The sequence below is a fragment of the Schistocerca americana genome, chromosome 5 (assembly GCF_021461395.2).
Source record: "Schistocerca americana isolate TAMUIC-IGC-003095 chromosome 5, iqSchAmer2.1, whole genome shotgun sequence".
Taxonomy (NCBI): Eukaryota; Metazoa; Arthropoda; class Insecta; order Orthoptera; family Acrididae; genus Schistocerca; species Schistocerca americana.
Window position 1 is genome coordinate 627,954,748 of NC_060123.1, and position 25,799 is coordinate 627,980,546.

A 25,799-nucleotide genomic window follows, 5' to 3' on the forward strand; every position below is an offset into this window, starting at 1 on the left:
TGCCAAAGGAATTGTCTTTGCTTTCGGAAAATCAGCATGTTTCCACAGGTTTGACTGTTGTTTTGTCTCTGGGGTATAGTAGTGCACCGAAGTTTCATCTATGGTCACAAACGGACAAAATATTGTTCCAGTATGTTCATTCTCATGAGTTTTATATCCAGCATCAAGAGTTGCGGCACCCATCTTGCAGATAATTTTTTTTCTAATTCTTCAGTTAAAATGTGATATACCCTTTCAGAAGACATCTGGCAAGTGTGAGCAAGTCCACGCATTTTCAACTGGCGATCCTCCATGACCATTTTGTGCACTTTTGCAATGATTTCTTGAGTAGGGACATATCATGGCCGACCACTGCGCAGATCGTCATCTAAGCTCTCCTGACCAAATTTAAATTTATTTGTCCACTTGGCAACACCTGAATATGAAGAAGCAGAGTCCCCCAGTGTATTCTTGGAAATCAGCAAGAATGTCCTTTGTTTTTATACCTTTCTTTATGAAGTACTTAATCACTGCTCGAATTTAATTTTTTCCATCTTTGCATATCACTACATGGGAACAACAGAGCCACGTCACTGCCACAGCTCTCTTCCAAAAGCACTGAAATGGCAGGTATTTACAGGCAACAGTCCAATTAGTATCACATGAACAACTCGTCGCGCTAGTGCTGACCTCTCATGGCGATTCCCGAGAACTTTCCAAACCATCCTCGTATTAATGTAAACAGGCAAAGATCCCTAGCACAGACTTCTACCCTCATTTTAGTTACCATGTGTTTCAGAAAAGCTGGTAATGGTTCAGAATGTAAATTCTAGATCTACATCTACACTCTGCAAACCACCTTGAGGTGCACAGGAGACAGTACGTCCCACTGTCCCAGTTATTACCGTTTCTTCCTGTTCCATTCATATACGAAGTGTAAGAAGAATGACTGTTTGAATACCTCTGTGTGTGCAGTAATTATTCTGATCTTATCCTCACGATCCCTATGTAAGTGATACATAGGGGATTATAGTATATTTCTAGAGCCATCATTTAAAGCTGGTTTTTGAAACTTCATTAATAGACTTTCTTGGGACAGTTTACGTGTGTCTTCAAGCATTCCAGCTCATTTCCTTTGTGTCTGTGTGACACTCTCCCATGGATTAAACAAACCTGTGACCATTCGTGGTGCCCTTCTCTGTATATGTTCAACATCTGTTAGCCTTATTTGGTACGAGTTAGACACAGTTGAACTGGTTGCAGGGGCAATTTGTAAACAATCTCCTTTGTAGACTGCTTTTACAAATAAACCGAAATCTACCACCTGCTTTACCCACAGCACAACCTATGTTCCATTTCATATCACATATCACTGTGGCGTGTTTTGCAGACACATGCCTTCAGCTGCAACATAGTGGAACTGAAAGACTGGAGATCAGAGCTAATAATCAACATGATTTCTATCCTTACCAGTCACTACTAAAAATCTCTCCCAAATTCTGCTACAACCATCATTTTTCACACTCAGGATACATTATTCTGACACTACATTTGCTAACTACTACCTCCTTAGTCTCACAGTCACCTGCTATGTGATCCTGCAATGGGTGACGGACTGGCAGTCAGCTAATTAAAGTAGGTTCACAAACTAGATGAAGGAAATCTGATACACTTGCTCCCTGGGTCCAAAGCATCTGCACTGACACACGCCGGACTTCACAGAACTACATGCATCGAGCAGTTCAACTGAGCATTAATGCCACATGCATACCTCTTAGCAGAAGTACATTCCACTGGAGTGCTTACAAAACAATTTGGCTGGTTGCATATTCCAGGAATTACGATATGAACAAAAAGTGGGAATACTAAGAACCAACAGGAAAAGTTCTCAAAATAAGTACTAGAATACAAACCTCACAAGTCTGGTCACAGCTCTCTCGAGTTATACGCTGAAGTTATGTTAACACTACTTTCTAGTTTCCAAAACTTGCTTCTACTGACAATCCAAATGACATCTATATCCGCTCTCTTTGGATACAGACATAAATCTTGAGACTACTGATCTAAAAGTAACACAATGAGTATTTGTAGAGCGTGAAATCTATTTTTAATGACATAAATCAAAGTGGCATGGAACATTACTTAATTTAATGGACATTATTTTTATAGGACCAATTTTCACAGATACCAGTGTTTAGTAACTGTTTCTGCTAGGTACTATAGTCCAATTAAAATTATTTGATACTTAACTTCTAAAATCATTTACCGATACATTGGAAGCGGCTGTCGCAAGGTATGACAGAAATATAACACAGCTGACTTTAAGTGACCAATGACTGAACTTCAGCATATGGAGCACTTTGTAGACCTGAATTTAAACGCATGTCCTAACCTAGCCACAGCCTTGTGGCATGCAGTGTATCCATAAAAACAGTGATCAAATATCTGCAGCATAACTAAAATTGTGATCACTTTGCTCATGGCAACTAAAGCTAATCTTTATGAGCAAACCCAAGACAAAAAAAATTGACATTTCAATGCTGAAAGCAAACTATAATTTATTGCTGTCATTGGTTATCTAAAACTATCCTCACACGGGATACACAAGCTGCTGTATTACCAACTGATGAACAGTCCCAGTTGACATTTGGTTACAATTATAGGCAACACTGCCACACTCCAAATCAATAAAGAACGATAGGAAGATAAGTAAGAGAAAGTAAAAAAGTCAATATGATGATGGAAATGACATGGCAACTTATTAGAAATAAAAAAAAATATATTGAAATACATTGACTGAATAGAAATAATAATCAAAGTCTTTGGGTTAGATTTAGAAATAAAAAAGAATTTGTGGCATTTAACGAGATTTGAAGCTATGACCTTCTATATGTACTGTTTATACACTACCTAGTGTTCTACACCACTATATTGCCTTAGAGTCCTCTACTTATGACTGATGACTGAGCTGCAACATTGAATTGCAGCCTTCAAATAATTCAGCTTCATTCAATGTGAAGCTTATCCAACATAAGTTGATCTCTGTGCTTATAACTGTACATGTGACGCTGAATCACAGCTTGTGCGGAAGAATCCGACAGTTTTGGTTAGTGATGTGTATGAAATCTATGCATTTCATTAGCATTGTTTTGTGTGTGTGTTTTTTGTTTTTGGTGTGGTTAACAAGTGTGATCAAATACAAAATAAAAGTGCCAGACCCATGCTTCGGGATCCGAACACATCAAGTAAGAATGTCAGACAAGGAATTGAAAGTAAACTGACCAACTGCTGAAGCAGTTCAGCAACGTGAATGGTTCAGGTGTGACTGAGTGCTGTGAGTGGAGAAAACCAGCTCTAACACATGAAGTGTCAGAAGTAATTCTAATCAGACTACACCTAGTCTAAGATCGTGAAAGAGATGCAAAATTAAAGAAAAAATGATGTTAATATTTTTTTAAATATTTTACTTTCAAAGGTTAGTGACTAATAAACTGTTCAAAACAAGAGACCACCCTTCCAAACTGGAAATGACAGCACGACAAAACTGAAATCTTATGTACACCACCATATGCTACAAAATATATTTATAGTTCTTGCTAACTAAGATGCTTCAGTCACCAGATTCTCCAGTACCTGTAACAAGAATTATTTTTGCACTTTAGTTACTCCAGTAATCCTTTTGTCATCAACTTTATACATAAGGAAAAAAGCGCATATCATCACGCAGTAAAATACAGGGTTATTACAAATGATTTCACAGCTCTACAATAACTTTATTATTTGAGATATTTTCAAAATGCTTTGCACACACATACAAAAACTCTAAAAGTTTTTTTAGGCATTCACAAATGTTCGATATGTGCCGCTTTAGTGATTCAGCAAACATCAAGCCGATAATCAAGTTCCTCTCACACTCGGCGCAGCATGTCCCCATCAATGAGTTCGAAAGCATCGTCAATGCGAGCTCGCAGTTCTGGCACGTTTCTTGGTAGAGGAGGTTTAAACACTGAATCTTTCACATAACCCCACAGAAAGAAATCTCATGGGGTTAAGTCGGGAGAGCGTGGAGGCCATGACATGAATTGCTGATCATGATCTCCACCACGACCGATCCATCGGTTTTCCAATCTCCTGTTTAAGAAATGCCGAACATCATGATGGAAGTGCGGTGGAGCACCACCCTGTTGAAAGATGAAGTCGGTCTCCAGTTGTGGCATGAGCCAATTTTCCGCGGGCTATGCGTGAAACTTGCCTGCACGCGTTCAACCGTTTCTTCGCTCACTGCAGGCCGACCCGTTGATTTCCCCTTACAGAGGCATCCAGAAGCTTTAAACTGTGCATACCATCGCCGAATGGAGTTAGCAGTTGGTGGATCTTTGTTGAACTTCGTCCTGAAGCGTCGTTGCACTGTTATGACTGACTGATGTGAGTGCATTTCAAGCACGACATACGCTTTCTCGGCTCCTGTCGCCATTTCGTCTCACTGCGCTCTCGAGCGCTCTGACGGCAGAAACCTGAAGTGCGGCTTCAGCCGAACAAAACTTTATGAGTTTTTCTACGTATCTGTAGTGTGTCGCAACCATATGTTAATGAATGGAGCTACAGTGTATTTATGAAATCGCTTCAATCATTTGTAATAGCCCTGTACTTAACGTTATGAATGTGGAAGACTACAATGAAAATTAGAAAAGAAAATAAAAATATTAAAATGTATTTTTTTAGAAAATAAGAACAGCACCATTATTCTCACAATCAAAAACAACTACTGCCCCTTAACACTACAAAGTTTCATTTATTTTAATTCTTTATCAATTTTTCATTCACTACATTTTATACTGCCAAAAATATAAATAAGAACAAAGCATGGGTAAAAATAACCATGAAAGTCTTTTAACACCTGTCTACTCCAAGGTTTTATAATAACCTTAGTACTCCATCCACTACCTTTACTTCAATCCTGAGTGTTTTCCCTTTTCCTATCTTATGGAAACAATAGCCTTTGACCTGATTATTATTGATCCCAGAAACCAAATAGTGTGTCACATATCTATACTGCACAAGAATGAGCACTATAAACTCTATGCATTAACAGTTTTAAAATACAATAACAAGCAGGATAAAGTGACTGTTGCAGGGCAAACTGCAATGGAAACTGTCTAAAAACAGTATATTTTGTCAGTCTGTACATCAGTGATGGCATTCATATGCCCATTTGTGAGCAGCATTTCTTCATCCACATACATAACTCTGCAGACCACTAAGCATGTTAGAGGGTACTTAGCTTGACACCACATATTACAATCTCTTCCCATTCCAAGTGCATATAAAGTATGGGAATAATGACCACCTAAGTACCTTAGTGTATGCTGTAATTAGCCTAATCTTGTGTTCATGGTCCGTATGGGAGTGAAATGTAAGGGAATGAATTTGTCTACAGTCTTCACTTAATACTGGTTCTTGAAACAATTTATGTAGGCTTCTGCATGTTAACATTTCTGTTTAATACTGTTATTAAAAATATCTGCTTTTTTTAGTTTTAGTTTGTTTGTGTGTTTTCCATGATTTAAAGCTTATGTTCAGTGAACATCTGTGCGTTATTTACATTCTCGTGTTTTTATGTCTGCCTGCTGTCAGAAGTTGGCTGCACAACTCAATGAAAGATAGGTTTTCACTAGTTATTACTTTATTACAGTTTAAGTGTGTGATAGGGCTTTTTTAGTTTAGTGTGAAAGAAGTGTCATGTGTGAAGAAAGTAGATGTTGCCGTAGGTTGGTTAGTTTTGTCAGGACCTTGGGTTGATGTTTTACCAAAGTGACTGTAGTGGAGAAGGCAGTAAACTATCAGATGAGGCTCTCACATGGAGTCGTATATGCAGTTGAGACACGAAAATCATAGAACAGGGGGAAAAGGCAGAATTAGAAGTAGCATTTTTTGAATGAGATAGGTTGACAGAGGAAAGAGACAGTGGGAGCTCAGACGAGGTGACAAGAAATAGGCAAAAGGAGAAAACCTCTGAAACCACAATCCAAATTCTGGTTAGCAATCAGTCTGACCTTTTACCTGAAAGAGGAGAAGAACCTCAACCAGTTTTGAGCAGCAGATACTTATGAACAACTTTATGGTTAGGTTGGTAGAAAAGTCAAATAGAAAGAAAGGAGTCCTGCCGCTATGTAACAGTCATAGAAGGGGTGTAGGCTAAATGCTTCAGGAAAAGCTAGATGTAGAATACCAGGTTACAAGCATAGTGAAACCTAGTGCCCAGCATAACCAGGTGACAGAGAAAATGGTAGCCTTGTGCACAGATTTTGATGCAGAGGATCAGGTACTTATAGTAGGAGGAGCATGAAACAGCCTAGCTAGCAACTCATAATATACTACAAAAGGTCACCTGGAAGAAATACAAGCACCAACAGCATACACTCGTGTTGGGTTTGTGGTGGTTTTACAGTGTCATGATGTCACATCGCTGTTAGCCATGTAAACAAAGAGCTGAGTTGATAGGTTTTAAGCAAGTCTCATATCCATGCTGTGCCTGTTGCTGCAATTGGGAGATTTGGATATACAAATTGTGGCCTGCAGCTGAATAGGAGGGGGAAGGACAGATTATCTGATCATCTTGGAGGAAGTGTAAGAGGAGAGGGGTCATATACACACAAGACAAAATCCCTGTGGTTAGTGAAGTCAGAGGAGTGCATTTTTTTTTTTTTTTTATGTTAAGAGTCATATTACTGACAGAAATTAGAGCAGAACAGGACCATAATATACGAGGATGTGCTGGAAAGTATTGCCTCCAAATTATTTATGTGAAAATTCTTCAGCTTTTTAAATAAAACAAATGTTATTAACATTCAACATCCTTATTCTTTATGTCTACATATTTATTTCTCAACGGAGTCACCCTGGTGACAAACACATTTCTCTCAATGCAAGACCAGTATGCTGGTACCATCACTGTATAATGTTTGACTTTGTTGACAGAGACACAACCTTATACCTGTTCGCACTGCTTCATCACTATCACTGTAAAGTCATCGAAGGAGTTCTTTAAGTTTTGGAACAGATGAAAATTGAATGAAGCCAAGTCGGGACTGTGTTTAGGACGATCACTGACAGTCAACACAAGGTGTGAGAGTGTTGGAGACATTGCAATGCTTATGTGGGGTCTGGCATTGTCATGCTTAAGGATGTGTTCCATGTGTGGACAGACTTTGAATTTGAAACTCGTTCACAGCATGCTGTTCCTTACACACCACCGTATTACCTGCTACAATTCAGAGCTCTCTAGGGCAGAGGTATGCAAATTTGTAGACATGAAGAATAAAGACGTAGAATTAGTAACATTTGTGTTATTTAATAAGCTGTAGGAGGTTTCACATTAAAAACTCAGAGGCATTACTTTTCAGCATGCCCTCATATGCAACAGTTTCCCAAATAATAAAATTAGTTTCGTTGGAATGCGAGAGGTTTGAAAAATAAGATATATGAGCTCGTACGCCTAGATGTAGAAAATTCTCAAGTGATGTGTGTTCTGTACCTCTCTGAACGCCATGTAACCTCAGGGATGAGAAGTTAAATATCAGGGTTTACAGATTAGCATAAATTTTTGTATAACATAGAAGAAGGAGTTGCTACAAATGTAGAAGTTGGGCACAAGTGCAAAAATATTCAAACATATAGTTTTTGCATAGATCAGAACCTAGGAGCATGTGCTTGTGAGTTGTTACTGCAGAATAATTTTCTGGTAAACGTAACAGTCTACAGATCCCCCTCTGGGAAACTTTCAGTTATTAGAAGAGATCTAGATGTGTTGTTTAGCTACCTGTTAGACATGATGAAACAGTTAGCAGTTTGTGAAGATTTCAATGTAGGTTTCTTAAAGGATACTGACAGGAAAATGGAATCATTATCTGGATGCTTCAATCTAATTTCAGTAGTCATTTTTCCACCTTGTGTGCAGCACGACAGTATGACACTGATTGATAGCATTTTCATTTTCATAGACAGTGCTAAGGCTGAAACAGTTAATGGGTACCCCATCATTGATGGACTATCTGGTCATGATGAACAATTAATGGACATAAACAATATACCACCTTGCAGCCCTGAGGCAGATTCACTCAAAGCGGTAAGGCTTATTTATGAGAACCTGATACAGTGTTCTAGGATTAAGTTAAGAGAGATGTATAGAAAGATCTGCTAATTTCAAATTCAATTTATTCTATAGCAAATTAGTGTCACATCTGAATGCTACTACTATAAAAATACTGTAATATTTTAAGGAAAGCCATTAAAATGTCAAGAAGTATGTACATCTAGACAGAAATTAATAATGCAGCTAATAGGGGAAATTCAACTCACAGCACAAATATATTTAAACTACAAAAAAGAGCACTGAGGATAATCTGTGGCCTCAAAAAGCTGGAATCCTGTAAATGTCAATTTATAAAACTTAATGTTCTAAGCATCCCATCCTTATTCATTCAAGAAACAATCCTATTCACAAGGGAATACCTCTCAAGAACAGGCAAATTAATCCAAAACAATGATATACACGCTCGTTATACCAGAGGGCAATCTAATATCCATCAAATTTTTTCAAGGACATCATGATACCAAAAATATATAACTCATCTGGGTGTCGTATTACACAATAAAATTCCAGAACAAATAAAAACTGCTCCAGATCTAATATTTAAAAATAAACTAAAGGCATTTCTGACAAAGCACTGTTTCTATTCAGTACAAGAATTCCTGGAAATGAAAAATTATGAAGTTCCTTTGTAAAATACTGTGATTAGAGTAAAACATTCTGTAGGCAAAATAATAACCTAATTTCTACTATACACAACTATGTTTCAGTTTCACTTCCCCAAATTTTTTAACTCGCTTTTTGAATGTACAAGTACACATTCTATTAGTATTAAAACTTGATTGTCTGTGTAATCTCAATGTTAATTTCATGTTTAATGTAGTTTTTAAATGACATTGTCCTTCCGTTGTGTTTCCAGTTGACATTTTCACTATTCTGTAATCTCAGTGATTATTTGTGTAAATTTAAAGTAGCACTACATTGCCTACATGTTTCTTAGTTCCCCATGTAAATTGTTTGTATTTTTATGTATGTGAAATTACTACATTCATCAATGAACAATTTTGTGTACATTTTTTTAAATGGCAGTCCATTGCCTATTTTTTTTCTCCAAACTACATATTTGTTAAGAAAAATGACTTGTCCTATATCATGTGTACTTTGTACAATATGTGATCCACAGGATAAATAAATACAATACAATACAATTACATGGAATGTTGTTAAATAGAAGACAGGACAGCCAGCCAGCATAGAAGAAACTGTAACAATTAAACTAAATGACAATGTTGTGACAGATATTCACAAGCTATTAGTAATTTTAACAATCACTTTCTAAATGTGGCAGCAAAAGTAGGATTAAACAGTTCAGTTGAAGAAGTGAGAGAATATATTAAAAATGACATTTCACAAAACTTTAAGCAACCAGATGTATCACCAATGTCCTTGGCTGAAATTAATAGAACTATAAAAATTCCAAAAATGAAAAGCTCATTTGGTGCTGATAGAATTTCAAACAGAGTTATAAAAAGTTATTCCAACTTAGTAAGTAATTTCATTAGTGATGTATGGTAAAACATCACTGGCACAGAGAATTTTTCCAGACAGATTAAAATATGCAATTGTTAAACCTCTTCATAAGAAAAATGACAAGATAGACAACCAATTACCACGCAATATCGTCCAATTTCCTAACTGACATCGTTTTCCAGAACATTCAAAAAATTGACACTCTCAAGAGTAGAGTCACGTTGAAGCAGAAACAACCTACTTAGTATAACACAGTTTGGATTCCAGAATGTTAGCTCAATTGAGAATGCTATTTTTGTATTCACTCATCAAATATTACAAGTCTTAAACAATAAAATATCAAAGGATATTTGTTGCAATCTTTTCAAAGCATTTGACTGTGTAGATTATGTTACATTCTTAGAAAAACATAAGTTTTATGGAATTGATAGCTTTGAACAAACCTGATTTCAGTAATACTGAAGAAATTTGATGCAAAAGGTTGTGCTGAATAATTCAAACAATGTTCCAAGGATAAAAAATTGTATAGAATGGAGAGAGAAATCACAAGGTGTTCAATTGCAAGTCCATTCCTGTTCTTTATACACGTGAATGACCTTCCACTCAACATTAAACACACAGAATTGGTACTTTTTGCAGACAATACTAGCTTTAAAAAATAAATCCCATTAGCAAGAAAGCCACAGAGGAGACAAATAATTATTGAGTGGTTCTCTGAAAATGAACTCTACTCAATTTTGAGAAAACATGTTATATTCAGTTCTGTGCAACAAATAGGGTTATACCAGCAACTGATGTAGCACTTGGGCAGGAGTCAGTAAATATGGTAGAATGGGCCAAGTTTTTTGGTGTACATACTGACGAAAACTTGAACTGGAAGAAGCATATTATTGAACTACTCTGATAATTAATTTCAGCTACTTCTGCACTTCATGTAATTTCTATCTTGGAGGAAAAAAAAGGCCACTAAATAATGGCTTACGGAATAATTTTATGGAGTAACTCACCACTCAGAAAGAAATAACTGAATGCACAAAAGCGAGCAGCAAGAATAATATGTGATCGCCATGTAGGTTGGTTGGCTGACTGACTGCAAGTTTTTCAACATTCCAACGATATTTTCCCCCAAGACCAACAAATCTTAAAACATTCATGCCACCCTACAATGTCTCATGTTAGTGGTATTTATGTGGACCCCACACACCTGAACTATTTTCTAAGGTGGAATGCTCAAGTGATTTGTAAGCAGTCTCCTTCATAGACTGCATTTTCCCAGTATCCTGCCAGTGAACTAAAGTCTGCCACTTGACTTACCTGCAGTCGTCTATGTGGTTATTCTATTGCAACAAAAACAAACAATTATTGACAAAATTATTTAATTGGATAGATAAAAAATCTACTCATCATGCGCTGCCAAACACACACATAAAAGACAATTGTAACTGGCAAGCTTCGGAGCCAGTGGCTCATTCTTCAGGCAGAAGGGTTGAAGGGGAAGGAAGAAGGGTGAAGGAAATCTAACCTTTTTCCTACACCTCTCCAGTCCTTTTCCTTCACCCTTGTTCCTCCCCCTTCAGCCCTTCTGCCTGAAGAAAAAGCCACTGACTCCGAAAGCTTGTCAATTACAACCATCTTTTATGTGTGTTCTCCTGCCGCTTGGTGAGTACATTTTTTATCTATGTGGTTATTCTATTTCATACCCCCACCAAGTGTTGCACACAGATATTTGTATGAGCTGACCAATTCCAAATGAGACTTTTGGATAATTAGGTATACAATACTACTTTTTGTTTTGTGAAGTGCACAAGTTGCAATCTTGGCACCACTTTGAAATCTTATCAAGATCTGACTGAATATTTTTTGTAGCTTTTTTAAACAGTACTGCATCACAGATAACTGCATCATCTGTAGACTGTCTGATGTTGCTATCAACAGTGTCTGCCATGTTATGGGTATGCATTATGAACAACAATGGTCCCTACACACTTCCCTGGGGCATGCCTGAAATAACTTACTTATATCAGTGAATCTCCATTTGCAATAACATGCAGAGTTCTTCCTACCAAGAATCCAATCCAGCCACAAATATCACTTGATACTTACTAAGCTCATACTTTTGATAATTAGAAAAAGCCTGATACCAAGTCAAATGCTTCTCGGCAGCCAAGAAAAACTGCATCAGTCTGACTGCCTTGATCCTTGATTTTCAGAACCTCATATGAGGAAGTGCAAGTTGGGTTTCACACTGTTAATTTTTGGAATTCATGCAAGTTGTACAGAGGCGATAATTCTGTTCAAGACACCTCATTTCATCTGAGCTCAAGATATGTTCCACAATTCTACAACAGATAGATGTCAATGGTCTTGGTCAGCAGTTTTGTGGATCACTTCTCTTACTCTAATTGTAGAGCGATGTGACTTGTTCTTTCTCCCACCTACTGAGCAAAATTTTTGTTTGAGGGATCTGCAGCATATTACGCTTAAAAGAGTATCTAAGTTGTGATTTCCGAATAGAATCTGATATGAACTCCAACAGGCTGTGTAGCTTTGTTCAATTTTAATGATTCAGTTGTTTCTGAATGAAATTGACACTAATATCTATATACTAATTTTTGCAGTGGTTTGAGGATTAAATAATGGCAAACCAAATCACAAGCAAAAATAAACACTCATACAAGGAACATGAAACTTAATTATGTACACAAACACATCCTTATTTTTGTTCTAAATCCTACCTGAGCAGAGGTTAACTGAAAAGTTAATTTCTGTACAGATATACAACTACATATTTTCACCTATGGTGCCCTGTTATACTCAAAGATGATGGGTTTCATAATCATGAACTATTAAATTTTTTTAATGAAAAGATAGACATTTTCATGTAAAAAATTATAATGTGTCATGATGACAAATACATGGTTTCTGAAAGAAACTGATGGAGATCTTAACATTCTCTGATGCATATTAAATATGTTCCAGAAAGACCTGTCCTTATATGAAACACAATATGCAACACTCAGTCCTTTCATCTTGCAGCACATGAATGACACCTTACGGTGCTATCTGTTAAGTTGCTGGCCATCATAGCCTTCATGACATCTTGTGAAAAATTATTTTAATGGTTTATTTTCTGTCACAATCACATGTAATTTCAATAGGAAATTACAAGTTTTGACTGTCAGCGGACAACTTCAGATCATACGAAGGAAGCAGTTCCCTACCAAAAACAGAAATCTACAGTGTCAACGGATATATGTAAGGAGTGTCATCCCACCAGGGAATTATCCCTTATTTGCACAACACTGTTGACTCATATCCATTGACAATGTGGATTTCTCCAAGTTCTTAGTAAAGTACTACTACTTCCTTCTCATTATCTTAAGATGGGCAGTGAGAGACAGAACTGGTAATTTACTGTTAAAATTATGAGTGATTTTCCTAGAAAATATAACATTTCAAAAAGTAATTCAACAATTACTAATGGCTTTAGCATGACTGAAATGTTGCTTCTTACATATCTTTATGCTAGGCCGATGTCTGTGATATTAAAATTAGGATTATACTTTTATACTTCATGCACATTATATGCTCAACAACTTCCTTCTTGCAGTACCAAGAATTTGTGTTCATAATCTGTAATACTCCCATTCCAAAAACTATTCTAATATGACCTGAAAGGGATATTATATCTTTGTTTCATTTATTTTCATGCTTCATTTTCTAATTTTGCATAATGTGTTGATTTATACTGTGAAAACTATGAACTACCTTCAGGAGCTAGCAACTGTTCCTTTGTGAATAAGAAGTCTGCCATTTCCTCTGCTTCTTTCATATTTCTTCTTCTCTTTTTAGGTAAATACAAAAATTTATAGCCAATAACTCCACCTATTGTCAGTGCAAATCCAAGAATTACTGGATACAGAGGTCTGTTCCTAAGTCGCTGCAAAAATGTCCCTTGTTTATCCATAGTTTTGCACATAATGAAATCCTGAAACATGAAACAAAATATTTGAACAATATGTTGTGAACATTTAAAAAATCATAATATAATAACAGATAATGTAAAACTTACATATATACGTTTTGAACATTTATACCAGAAAATTTTAATGGAAGCACTGAATAAAACCCGTGTTCATCAAAGGGCCAATGTATGTGACGTCCTGCAACTTTTCACTACAGACAGCTACTCTCCTTTGTTTCATGAACATCAAAGATGCTCGTTAATACAGCAAGTTGGACTGTTGGGCTTTATTGTTCACAGTTTTTGTAGAAACAAACAATGCATACAAAAGTGAATTATGTGCTGTAATTTATAATAATTTTAACTGAAAATTGTGAAATAAACATCCAGGAAGAGGTCCTATTAAATGCTGCTGAGGATGATTAATAAAGTCTACACTCAGTCCTCAACCACCACAAGGGTAAGAGAAATAAGCAGTTCCTGAATCTTTCCTGAAGATTACAACTGTATGTTGGATAGACACTGGACCCTTGCATTTCACAAGCAGTGCTCTCACCAAAAACACTAGCCAGATACGACACGCGAACTATCTCTACAGCTTCATTTCTTCCAGGACCACTGTGCTGCTTTTCTAGCACTACAGTAACTAATATTTTGTTGGTCTAATGATCCTGACAGAAAGGTTCTTATAGTGAAGTAAGCACCCACAGATCTAGACATACACTTCTGTAGATTGACACTTACCAGTCATCTTTCCAGAATGTACATCCTGCCACATGTCAATATTAACTATTTACACAAATTTTATGCCAAATAAGGAAAGAAAAGCAGAAAATATGAGTTTCATGGAATACTGTGGAGCTACATTCTTTGATGAGACAACGAACACACTTCATGACTGAGCTGTTTCCACTTCCTTTTTTAATCATAAAAAAGTTGTTCAGATGTCTATGGAAGATAAACCATAGCCAAAAATCTACTGACTTCCAGAATGGGCAATAACACTAAAAAATCTGTAACAAATCACATTTGATCTTAACAGAACAACTGATTAACTGTAGCAACTGACTGTAGTGTTCTGTAATTATTGTCAAAGTATTTTATCTCCATGTGCTCCAGGTATGGTTCAATTCTGAAGGGGGATTCCCAAATTGTTATCTCTCCCTCATCAAATATAACTCTCTCTCTCTCTCTCTCTCTCTCTCTCTCTCTCTCTCTCTGTGTGTGTGTGTGTGTGTGTGTGTGTGTGTGTGTGTGTGTGTGTGTGTGTCACTCTGGCCTTACTGCTTTATTTTTCCTTCAAAAACTTTTACAGTACACAAGACAGTAATACAAAAAACCCATCAACAATCAAGCCAGCGGAAAATTATTGTCCATGCAGTCTCAGCTGACACTCAACCCAGTTGGGTGCCATAGAGAGTGATTGTAAATGGGAAATGTCTTTATAAGCACACCCATCAGCCACCACGCCATGTGCCAACTTAGTTTGCTCTGACAGTACTCAGTCACCACAACCGAAGGAAGCCAAAGAAATAAGAACAAATATCAAAAGAGTGTTGGTTTGTTTCCTTGACCTAATGAGAATAGTCCACTATGAATTAGTTCCAAGACATTACAGTTAACCAGCACTATCTACTTTTTAGGTCCTAAAGTACTTTGTGAAACAATGCAGAAAAAATTGCCTGCATTGTGGTGCTCATAGAATTTTCTCCAGGTTCGGATTCGTGGTTCAGTTCTTAAGGACTCCCAAACTTTTATTGTCTCTACTTCACCCAGTATAACTCGCTGTCACTCCCACTTTTAACATGTCTCAGATTTTAATAATATTAACATTCAAATATGTTTTAATATAGTAATAATTATTTGTTTACAACAGACATTAGTATCTCACTTTAGCACAGCTTCCAAACATTGCAGTTCAGAGAAATGCAAAGCAATTGATTTCAGAATTGTAATAGAACAAACTCTCAATAGTTTGGCAGTTTCATAGTTTACAAAATATAAAACTGAGGTGTGCTCTCAACGCTATCAGGATTTCACTCAGTATTACAACTGTGAACACAGATCTGCAGACTATGGCTATGCAACTGTGTAATTTGGAGGGGGGGGGGAGGAGGAGGGGGAGGGGTATTGGGGTACTGTTTCTTTCAGCCATTTCTGCTTATGTTTGCAAAGTCAGCCTATCTGTTCTTTTTTCTTTGTGCAGAGTCTTTCTGTTTCTGTTTGGCCTTACTCAGCTTCCTGTGGTTTGCCAGGTCTCCCTGTGGAATCACAAACTATGTCAAATTTGTTGTTGACAACAGGAGTGGTCAGCTTGCGAATGGGTGCAGGTGCCCTTACATGGCTGGAATGTTTTACAGCAGCCAGTCAGCTTACATTTCCATTCACATGGGCAACCAACTGAAAAGTATCCTGTGATAAACATACAGTAGCTAGAAATTTTTAGGATTCCTTGCCATTTTTGAGAATATTAACTGTCATGTTACTTTTTCTCTGAAAGTTACCCGAGAAATTTATAATTTGACGTACAATATTTTATGGACTATAGGACACTACAGACTATAAGGTTCACCTCAATTTTTAATCAATTTTTTTCTAAAATAATATTTTTTAAATTTTTATTATTAGATTGCAAAGTCAGACCAAAACAAAATTCTTGGTTTATAAGAACAAACTGACCTTTAAAATCCCTAAAAATCGTCATCTGAACTTTCGTCTTCTTCATCTTCATTGTTGTCCTCTTCATATATATATAAGATGATCTTCACTGCCATTGAGAGCATTACTTATACTGTCATTCTTGAAAGAGTAAAGAATAACATCTTCTGTCATTCTAGGCCAAGACTGTTTTATCCACTGACACACTTGTTCGATTGTAGGTCGTTTTAAAACTCCCTTTGGCATGGATTCATGTTGGGTTTCATCCATTAACCATTTGTTCAACTCCTTTCTCAAGTACACTTTAAATCGTTTATTTATCATGACGACAAGAGGTTGCAATTGTGAAATAAGTCCTCCTGGAATAACAGGAAGCTCCGTATTTCCCTGTCTCAATTTCTCTTGCACATAATTTTTCAAAAGACTACTAAACTAATCTAGCACAAGAGAACTCTTCAATAAAGCAGCTTTCCTTCTCTCCCACCCTCTGTTAATCCATAATTTCATAATACCAGCATCTCTCCACCTTTGTCATGTACGTGAATAACAACATCTGGTGGTATTTGAAAAGACTTTGGCATTGTTTTGCACTTGAAAATGATCACTGGATTACATTTAGGACAGGCAGCCTGACAAGAAAGGACAACAGTGTAGCACATTTTTTCATGTCTACTTGTTTTTATAGTTATAGTTTTAGCACCTTTTACGCCAACAGTTCTGTTACTCGGCACATCAAATGTCAGAGGAGTTAAGTCCATATTTGCTATTTGGCTTAATTCCACACCGGTTTTCTTTCAGTGTTGAATAATAAAGTGATGGAAAAATATGTCTTCACACTCTTGTGGCATTTCCCGAGATACTTTGGTTTTGGTTACCATCCCAAGTCCGCGATGATTCATGAACCTGTAGCACCAACCAACTCCACCTTTCTGTTAAGTTGCACTGTAGTGCTAGCTTACGATCATGGATTTGAATCATTTTTGTATTAATTCTGATGTCATTTTGACGGTGTCCTTCAATCCAATACGTTGTGTTCTAGTTTTGGCCACTTTGCATTCAGTCCTCTATTTGCCCATTTAGTCTTCCTCATTTTTCTCAGTTCTTGTTTACTATCCCCCAAATCATGAAGGTTTTTTTTCTGTTGGTTGAGTGCCAAAATGCCACTTAGCTGCTTTTCTTCCATGTTCTTCTGCATATGCATATTTATAGCACACATCATACAAATAGCTTTTATTTTTTTCCTTTACGAAACTAGATACCAACAAAAATTTTTGTACCATTACCGATACCACCATTCAAGTTCACTGGCACCATAGACTGCAGTGACGCATCATAACCTACATACAGTGTTCTAAGTTTGTGATGTCAGTGTGGGAGAGAGACAGTGTTAGCAAGCTTGTGAATCCCCACAACTCATGTTCATCACATCGGTGCACTGCTACTGCCAGTTGAATCCAGTGTTGCCAGCTAGAGATAGGTTCCCTGTGGCATCAGATATATGGTCATTCTTAAGACTGGCAGGAATTTTAAATCAAACACTGGAGATTTAATATATATTAATTTCGAGTTTAAGACACAACTGAATTTTGAAGGCAATTTTTTTAAAGAAGTAAGTGAGTCTTATAGTCCATACAATAAAATATGTAAAAATATACATTTTTTTACCAATATGTTCCTAGGGGGAGAAAGGGGGGGGGGGCAGAGGGAGGAATGGGGGATGTGAATCATGAATCCCCCCTCCCATGACCAACTCCTTGGATTCTCACCTGACTGGCTGCTTCGCCACTACTCCTCTTGCAGTCCAAACACACTCAGAGTCAAATAACTGCTGGGGTCAATTTAACGACATAGCTTTAAGTGATTTTAAAAACAGATCATTGGGACAACTGCTTTACGTATGGTGGATAACTTTCTAAGATAATCAAATTTTGTAAATGTAAATGTGTTGTCGAATAAGTATCTTCATTTTTGCCCTGCATCTCTGAAATAGTAGAAGAAGAAGGGGGATGTGTGGGGGGGGGGGGGGGGGGGGGGGGGGAGGAGGAGAGAGGGAGGTCAGTTGAAGAGTAGGAAGAGGGTGAATCACCTAAGTTAATGATTCAGTTTGGAAATGTAGTCACTATACAACCATTGTTGCTAGTGGGGTGGGAAAAAGGAAGCCTTAGGACAGTGCAGTCCTTTTGCTAATAAAGCAGCTGGAGTTGTTTCACACGCAATGTTTCGTAATGTTGTTCGAACCTTGAAAACACCATTACCTCAGCATGTATGGGTGTTTTGACATTCAGCAACTATTTATCTATGCAGTACAATAATTCCCACAAAGGCACAGTGACACAGCAACTAGATGCGGCTGCTTTAATTTAATACAAAATATTTTCCTCAAATTTTGCTTTTTCTACAATGGATATGACACTGGATCTCAAAACTGTTTGTACTATCAGTCCTTCGGATGTTAACAACATTGCACATTCTGACTTTCTTCTAGTTGTACAAAAAGAACAGAATTAGAGTTTTGTGTCTCATCAATATCTATTTAATTAGAGACTGTGCATCACTGCCATTGTGGGAAGATATGGAAAAAAAGTTGAATAGACCATCACAAAACCTGCCTACCATGATTTAAGAAAACAATGAAAAATCTAAAGTAGGATTGTTAGAAGGGAACCGTGTGTGAGATACCCCTTACTTGGGGACAGCATTTTACTTTCTGAATTTTACATTTATTGGGACACTGCAGCTAGCAGAAGTAATTTGCTCTCTCAAGCAGCACTGGAGGATACAGCATCAGCAAATGAGAAGCTGCTTCTCACACAGAAATTGGTAACGGAGGGACTGTATGCCGCAGTAGTGAGTCATTCACGTGAGGAGATGTAAGCAAGCCATGACAAAGAATCTTTGGCAATCTATATACAGAGAAACCACATACATTCAGATGATGCAAAACAGATTTTTCTTTAATAAGTATTAATAATCAGAGTACATTAGGCTAGTGAAAGCTAGGATCAGCCTAACTATCATTAAAACTTTAATACTACAATACCACTATGCAGTAAACCAGTTAAACCTGAAAACAAATGAAAATTATTTATCTACAGACTGCATTCAAAAGCTACGAAGTTGTAAGAGCTACACACGAGATTTCTGCCGCACGCCCGTCTCATCAGTCCGCCATAGAGTGTAATCTGAGGCTGTTCTCTGTACTAGTTGTCTTAACCATGCTCTTTGTCTTTAGTAACATATGTGCTGATCTGTTTCAACTATTTAACTGGAAACTATTTTACAGTGTTTGCTAATAAATACACTATATTGGCACCCCAGGACTTATCTGAAATAGACTAGCTACCTGCATGACCACCTGTACCGGATGTTAACTAATATATCGCTTTCTATAGACTCACAGCTAAACCGAAAACTGTTCTGGAGATTAGGTACCACGGGGGGATCTTCCAATAAGGCATCCACTGTGTGGGCCTTTAAGAAACTGATGTTATGGATAGTGTAGGCAATGCACAATGTGGTATTACTATGCTTGAGAAATGTTTTTAAAGCTTTTGTTGAGAACAGGTGGTGCAATTCAACATGAGTGCACTGGGTAGAGGGGCAGGAAATGAAGTTTGAATTAAAAGTGACAAATCTGTGGCTTGCAGGTAACAAGAAAGAGCTAGAGGTCTGCATATTGCTGGGTGCAAAAAGTGTGTCACGTAATGTAATAAGTTCATGTCCTGGAAATTTAAACCACATCCAAGAAATACAAATATTTCACGAGAAAAACATAACAAGGAAGAAGACACGAGACAGCAGCAGCAGCAGATGTGATGAGACGAGCCATGTAAACTGAGGAGAGTTGCTGAACACATGTAGCGCATAGGAAGCAGTCCGAATTGCAGAAGCAGCAGCAGCACTGGGTGGGCTGGGGCACACATGCAGAGGTCTGGAGTTCGAAATATCAGTGCAGCATTGGCACATTCTTCAACCAGCTACATTGTTCAGAGGACACAGAAACTTAAATCTAGTAAGTTGGGGTTCATGTTAGCTGTTTTAGAGCCTATCAGTAATTAGATATTGTGGTGTATATTCCTTTTGAGGTAGTAAAGAAGAGCAAAGAAGGTGAGTGTAAATTATTTGAGACAAATGAAAGAGCAGAAAGTGTCAGCATATGTTTGGAAAAGGTGTAAGGAAATTTTGAATTTAATGAATCAAGGAGAGAGAAAGTGAGGTTTAAGATACAAAATAATAGCAGGAAATTTGATGAAGTAAAATATGGAATTTAATTTTCCTTGATACACATGAGTCTTAACTTTATCTATGATAAAGTCTCAACTTTAGCTATGATACTGATAGAGCCTGAAGAAATGAATTAAAATTTGTGCCATGGCCAGGACTTGTACCCAGGTCTCCTGCTTACTAGGTAGATATGCTAGCCATAACATCACCATAATAGTACAGGTAACACAGCTGCATGACGACATTAGTCCAGTGCCCTCTCTAATACAAACTTTAATTCATGCCTTCAGCCTATTTTCCCTTCTTAAAGTGTCAATACCACCTATGCCAGAGCCTTGGCAGTACTGACAATTTAAGAAGGGAAAAACAGGCTGGAGACGAGAACTGAAGTTTGTTTTAGGGAGGGCATTGGACTAGGGCAGTCCATGCAGCTGTGTTAGCTATACTGATATGATGATGTAATGGCTAGCACATCTGCCTAGTACGCAGGAGACCTGCGTTCAAGTCTTGGCTGTGGTACAAATTTTGTACCATGTATGGGACAGGTCTTGCATCTAGGTCTATCACAGGGGTAGGAGTCATGAGGTAAGGGGTCGGGAGCAAGTATTGTGTAGGGATGGACGAGTATATTGTGTAGGTTTGGAGGACGGTGGAATACCGATATGGGAGGGTTGGGAAGAACAGCGGGCAGGACATTTCCCCTTTCAAAGCACGACGAGAAGTAGTCGAAACTCTGCTGTTCCAGTGCTGGGTGGTACTGAGTTATGAGGGGAATGCTCCTCTGTGGCCAGGAAGTGGGGCTTTAGGATATGGTGGGAGACTGTAAAGATAAGGCACAGAGATTTTATAATAAAAAGTATGATATTATATTGCATCAACAGACATTTGTGACTGGCATGAGGATCTTGTGGTATGGAAGTCACAGCATGTTATCTTGGTTGGAGAGTCATTTACAGATGTAGAAGTAACATTGGGAGTGCCATAGGAAAGAGTGTTAGGATCCTTCCTATTTATGGACTATATTAATGACCTTGCAGAAAATATTAATAATTACCTCCGTTACTTTGTGTTATAGGATTTTAGAAGTGGTGCAAAGCTTGGCAACTTGGTTAAATGTTCATAAATGTAAAACTGTGTGCTTCACGAAATGAAATGTTCTGATAAAAAAAAAATTGTAGACTATGACTATTATATCAATGAGTCACAGATGAAATTGGTCAACTCTTACAAATACCTGAATGCAACAATCTGTAGGAATATGAAGTGGTATGATCACACAGGTTCAGTTGTAGGTAAAGCAGGTGGCAGGCAGGCTGTGGTTCACTGGTTGAATACTAGGGAAGTGCAACCAGACTACATAAGAGACTACATACAAAACACTCATACAACTCATCCTGCAATATTACAGAAGTTTGTGGAACCTTCACCAAATAGAACCAACAGAGGATATGAATGGATACAAAGTAGGACAACACAAACTGTCACAGGATCATTCAACTGATGAGACTCATACATTTCACTTGACCTATATGGCCCACAAGAAGCCCTTGATACCAAAAAATCAAACATACAACTGCAATACACAGTATTGCAACGTTCCCTTCACCTATACACCTCAAATGACACCCTCAACATAAAAAATCCAACACATGCAAATTCAAAATGCAGTGTTGTAACATTACCTTGACCTATATAGTTCAAATGATGCCAATGATACCAAAGTACCTCACACAACTCAAAAACTAAGAACCCCCAGAGCCACTTAACCAGTAAAACACAAATAAAAAAACTATACACAGAAACAAATGGAAAAAACTGTAAATAATGCATTAAAGACAAAATAAAACAAAGAAATACACACACACATAAACTAAACAAAATCCTTCAAAAAATCCCAACCTCCCAACCCCTACCACCCTTTAACCAATCAAAACCCACTTCTAAACACAATATCCACAAAGAAATATAACAAACAAAGACTAAAATCATTCTCGCATTCCTTTAAAAAGAATAAGTCCTCAAAAAAAAAAAAAAAAAACACAATAACTCCTCAAAGATGTAATGATTAACGGTAACAAAAATAATATGCAATTAAAACAATTTCCCTGATAGCAAAACTACATCTCTCAAACCAGTGACTCCCTTCGACAGATTGCCAAATACTGTCCTGGGGACACGGCCATATATGGCGGTCCTTGTCGAGTCTCAAGCCAGTTTCAGACACACACACACACACACACACACACACACACACACACCACCTCATGTAGTATGCAATTGAGCCGAACGACTATAAAAACCTTATTGTAGTCATTATATCATCAGCCAGCACATCTCTTGAGTTAACAACTATTAAATTATTCTGTCATATCCATCTCTAACAAAAAATAATAAAAACACTATTACATTTCAAGGTCCATAAAACATACACAACACTAATCATACCCAAAGCAAACTCAAATGCACGAAACAATAAATCGACATAACTCACTAACAACACATTACACTCTTCCAAAAACTTCACAGAATGACTGCACAAAGTTAAATGAGGGAATATCAAACATAACACAAACACATTCAAACATGTACATCCACCACAGGTGTTCACTACCAAATACAACATGCCTTTTACAAACAAGACTTGATTAAAAAGCACAACACCACAATGACATCGCATGACACAACACACTTATGACCCAGGTCAAGGCAGACAAATGGAATCGCACAGTTTCCTTGACCTTCATTCCTCTCAATTCCATGTTCTGAGTAAATTTCTCATACCTTTCAGTGACTGCCTTTGGTAGAGCAGAAGGAGACAATTGATTTTACTCATAGAACCATTCATTTCCTCGAAATACAAGTCCTGCAGTCAGAATAAAACCCTTTACCCTTCCTCCTGTATAGAAACCATTATTTCTACAATTTATCTGCAAACATATGCGGGATAAACACATGCTAGATGTTAAATTGTGAGAAACATACCTTTCTTGGATACTGCTTAAAATCACCTTTACGTAAATCTGCAAAGAGGAATAAAATAAAAGACAGTCATCTTGTCCCTTATTTTTCTTATTTTCAATGATAGCCACTTGGTTCTCCTGTATTATGCCTCCATTACCTAACTCTTCCATGCTTTGTACACTCTCCCAGCGGTCACTTGGTTATCCCACCATCACTCTTTTCTCAGCCTGAGCAGCAACTTATAAATAATCAGAAGTGTCACAAACATGGGTGGATGAGTTAGCATGCCTGTGGGGTCGTCAATCAGCTGTAGGCAAGTTAGGTGAATGGCTGCCATTCACCATTTTATTTTACTATATTAAATACAGACATGAATGAAAAGTAGATTAAGTGCTAGATTACTCATTCCTTAACGTGACAACAGAGAAAAATACGTTGAAGGAAATAGGCTACTGAAGATCAAATATGAATGTCATGCAGGGGCCTGAACCAAAGAAACAAGCAAGACAGCTCCACAGGAAAAAAAACAGTAGACGATAATATCTAAAAGAGAGGAAGGGAGCAGCCAGTTTGATCACTAATGTGACAATGGGAACAGAAGTAGATTGATAAAGAAGAACTGAGAGAAATAAAAGAAGTATCAAGTTGTTGCAAACCCTGCACCTCAAGTCTACAATAATAGTCTACATACGCAAGGAGGTAATTCTACCCCATCCGTTATTCATATTTTGATCTATTGAAACAATGGGTAGAATACCCATCAATATCAGATACTGCTCAATAATATGCAGTCTACTGGCATGAATAGCAAGCTGCTTCTACGGCATTTATTTAGATGAAATCAATCTTTGGTTAGCGACAACGTTTATAAGTTCATAAAACAAGTTATAAGAAGAAACCATAACTCATAAGTGCACTTTCTGCCAGATATTTTGTTGCGGAACGTTTGATTAAAATTTAAAACAGAGTTTCTATGTGTGTGTGCGCCCACTGAATTATTTAGAGGATTCAATACAAATGGCTATCAGCCTTCAAAAATATAAACAATTTACCTTCTGATTTTCCATACCCAGTGTTTAAAGTATAAACAGAAAAATGTACATTGTTACGATTACGTTTCGCGTAGTATCACACAAGAAAACACAGGTATTACTGCAAGAAAGCATTTTACACTCCCAGATATCGATGACAGGGCGAGATTACTGTGAGAAGTAAGCAACTTAAACAACTTTACCCACTACTGTCGGTATATCTGAACAACATACTGGCACTTACGTATTTTCACTTGTCTGGGACTTCCACAGGTACGCCCTCTTTCCTAAAAACAGTTCTCTGTAGTACTGGTTTCCAGATATAAATGCCTCCAAGGATGCCTATAAAAGAGACAATAATGATTTGTGCATTTGTAATTCCTCTTGGTCTTCTGACTCTCATAACTAGCCGAGTATCTACAACTCAAAATGTTCTCATCACTAGCTGTTGTACAGCTGGCAACTGTCCAATTCCGGCAACTTGCACCTGATAAAAAAGTTTCACAATGTTTACTATACACAGAAGTAATCTACTTAAATTTGTCCATCCACACGATCATATACACTTGTAATCAACTCTCTTTCTTATTGTTCTGGGCGTTTTTTCCACCTTCGGGTGCATAGACCGGCTTCATGTAATACAGAGTCCCGTGATAAATCAAAACAGCTGCTGCCAGCAAAGGCAACACTTTTTTCATTCTATCTCCAAACTGCATACTCTTGAACTAAATATAATTTAAGAATTTGGCTGATCAAATGTCATAACCACGAGACTGTTGTTTTAATAAAAACCACCTCCCGACCACGTATGTTTGCTAACTATTGCAGTAAATAAATATAGTCTATCGACTTAGGTCTTATTCGAAATTCGATGTACGTATCGATATGATCTTCAAGACGGACCAAGTTTTGCGCTAGGTCACGACCGTGACAGGGTGCCAAAGCAGAACTACAGCCACTGTATTTTGTTCGAAGAACACATCCATATAATTCATATATGTATTTTACAGCCAATAAGGCCGTCACTATCAACTAACACAAGTCTGTGATCTTTGTTTACTGCTAAAATTCCAGGTTTTATCCAGTAAGGCAAAATATTCAAAATTTCTGGGTGTGTGCATTGACGAGAAATTGAACAGGAAGAAACACATTGATGATCTGTTGAAGTAGTTCGGTTCATCTACTTACACTATTAGGGTTACTGCAAATGTTGGCGATAAATGTACCAGTAAATTAGCTCACTACGCCTATTTATATTCGCTGCTTTCATATGGCATCATATTTTAGAGCAGTTCTTCATTAAGACAAAAAGTATTCATTGCACAAAAGCGTGAAATCAGAATGATAGCTGGAGCCCACCCAA

At 37.3% G+C, this 25,799-nt stretch overlaps 1 long non-coding RNA gene across 1 annotated transcript; it reads right to left on the minus strand.

The window, feature by feature from the left end:
- Positions 1 to 3,422: 3,422 nt before the first annotated feature.
- On the minus strand, positions 3,423 to 25,282 carry LOC124615981. Its single transcript, XR_006979833.1, has 3 exons — positions 24,681 to 25,282; positions 13,367 to 13,586; positions 3,423 to 3,612 (listed from the first exon to the last, which is right to left on the minus strand). It is a non-coding gene; the product is annotated as an uncharacterized LOC124615981 (long non-coding RNA).
- Positions 25,283 to 25,799: the final 517 nt, after the last annotated feature.